The sequence below is a fragment of the Salvelinus fontinalis genome, chromosome 14, assembly GCF_029448725.1.
Source record: "Salvelinus fontinalis isolate EN_2023a chromosome 14, ASM2944872v1, whole genome shotgun sequence".
In the NCBI taxonomy this organism is placed as follows: Eukaryota; Metazoa; Chordata; class Actinopteri; order Salmoniformes; family Salmonidae; genus Salvelinus; species Salvelinus fontinalis.
Window position 1 is genome coordinate 45,461,161 of NC_074678.1, and position 2,390 is coordinate 45,463,550.

The window sequence follows — 2,390 nt, forward strand, 5'->3', positions numbered from 1 at the left end:
GAATTATAAGTGAAATAATCTGTCTGTAAAGAATTGTTGGAAAAATGACTTGTGTCATGCACAAAGTAGATGCCCTAACCGGCTTACCAAACCGATAGTTTGTTAACAAGAAATTTGTGGAGTGGTTGAAAAACGAGTTTTAATGACTCCAACCTAAGTGTATGTAAACTTCTGACTTCAACTGTACCGTATAAAAAGCAGTTTGCAAATTCTGGATAGCTTTTGTCAACGATGAGGCACAACAATAAATAACAGTATCATCAGCAGAAAAGTGAAGTTGCGCATTTTGGAAATTTTGGTCTAAATTATTTATATAAATAGTGAATAAAAGGGGACCAAGTACAGAGCCCTGGGGCACACAATTACAGACAGATAATTTAACAGACATAAGCCCATCAAATTGTTCTATCCAGTGGTGTAAAGTACTTAAGTAAAAACACTTTAAAGTACTTTTTTTTGGTATCTGTACTTTACTATTTTTGACAACTTTTACTTTTACTTCACTACATTCCTTAAGAAAATAATGTACTTTTTACTCCATACATTTTCCCTGACACCCAAAATTACATTTTGAATGCTTAGCAGGACAGGAAAATGGTCCAATTTACACACTTATCAAGAGAACATCCTTGGTCATCCCTACTCCCTGATCTGGCGGATTCACTAAACACAAATGCTTCATTTGTAAATCATGTTGGGGTGTTGAAGTGCCCCTGGCTAACCGTAAATTTAAAAAACAAGAAAATTGTGCCGTCTGGTTTGCTCAATATAAGGAATTTGAAATGATTTTTACTTATGCAAATAAGGTATTTCTTCTTTTAATTTATTTACAAAATTGTCTAACTTGTTTTCGCTTTGTCATTATGTGGTATTGTGTGTAGATTGCTGAGGATAAAAAAAAAAATTATAGCATGCTAGCGGATACCATAGACATCCAGTCATTGCCCTAATGCTTGTTAGCAATTGCGCTAACGCTAGTTTGCAACTTCCTTCAAGCTGCACGCAGACATAAAAATGGTATCTAAGTTCAGCTGACTCTGGGGAAGTAGATAAAGGTCTTCATTGCCAAAATCCTGAAGTATCCCTTTAAGCCTATTGGCTTTTGAACCTCTGGGTATTCAATATTCCATAAAATGATCAAGGATAAACATCACTCACCTACCTACACCGGCCCTTTGATCTGGTTGCTTCTGCATGTCTGGTTTAGTTTTCTTAATTCTAGTCTCCCAAAGGGACTTGATAGAGATGACGGTGCCACTGCCACCCCGGTCATGGTGACCCTGATCAAATGCAGCTCCCAAAACAGCCTTAACTCAAAACAGGACTGGAGTCCGTCTGCCTGTTCACTGCTTCCTCAATTAGACAGATAGAGCTTGACAAGGACAGAGGCAGGAACATATCTGCTTAGATTTGTTCACCGCAGAAGGAAACGCATTGGTCCTCATAATGATGATTGACAACATGATTAGCCTTTTTTCAATTTGGACCTCAATTATTCCTTATCAAGCCAAACTGCAAGTACTAAATAACTTTCACATAATTGACAAAAAGGATTAAATACATCTCACCCCAAATAGACTGTACAGTTCATGGAAGCACCAACAGTCAATGTATAAGTTCAAAACAGATGGGAGCACAGCTGTAGTAGTCAGGTAACAAATGGTCAAATCCTGTTGCCGGGCGGTCGCAGCCAAATTAAATAGTACCTTCTAAATTGGACTAATTTGCATGAAGTAAACCCATGTGCTAAATACCTTATTCATGTCCTCAGTGTATGTTATTGTATTGATGGAATAGCTTCTTTGCTTTGAAAATCTTGTAACAGAGTAGCAATAGAGCTCATACCTTGTCAGTAGTGCTCCTAGATGAAATGTGACTCCGGAGGTTTCATTTTAGTCAGGGGTAGAACACTGTAAATAGTGGTGGTGGTCACAAGCTAAACTTGCCACATGGATTACAGTCCCCCTGACAACACATACCTTCCGAAGACAGTAGGAAGAATTGTGTGAAATAGGGGTGGAAAACGTTCCAATGGTTCCAATGTCCTCTGTTCACTGGGATGGGAAATTAGAAGCATTTTAGGACCAGCTCTATTCATTCCAAGTCCTGGAGACAAAAACATTGAGCAATGGTCAATGGAAAGATGGTTACTCAGTTAACTACATATTTTAAATGAACTGTAGGGCTATATAATACAGACCTTATATTTCACCATTAAAATAATTCCAATGGGAAAAATGACTGGGAATTTCCAACACGAACCTGTATCTCTCCCATACTTCCAGGTGACGACAATTATTTAGCTCCTATAGACTGAAGGCTTTATTTTGCCAAACTAGTGAGTGTCAGAATTCTTGGGGAACATAACCCACAACACTCAGCAAAGCCAA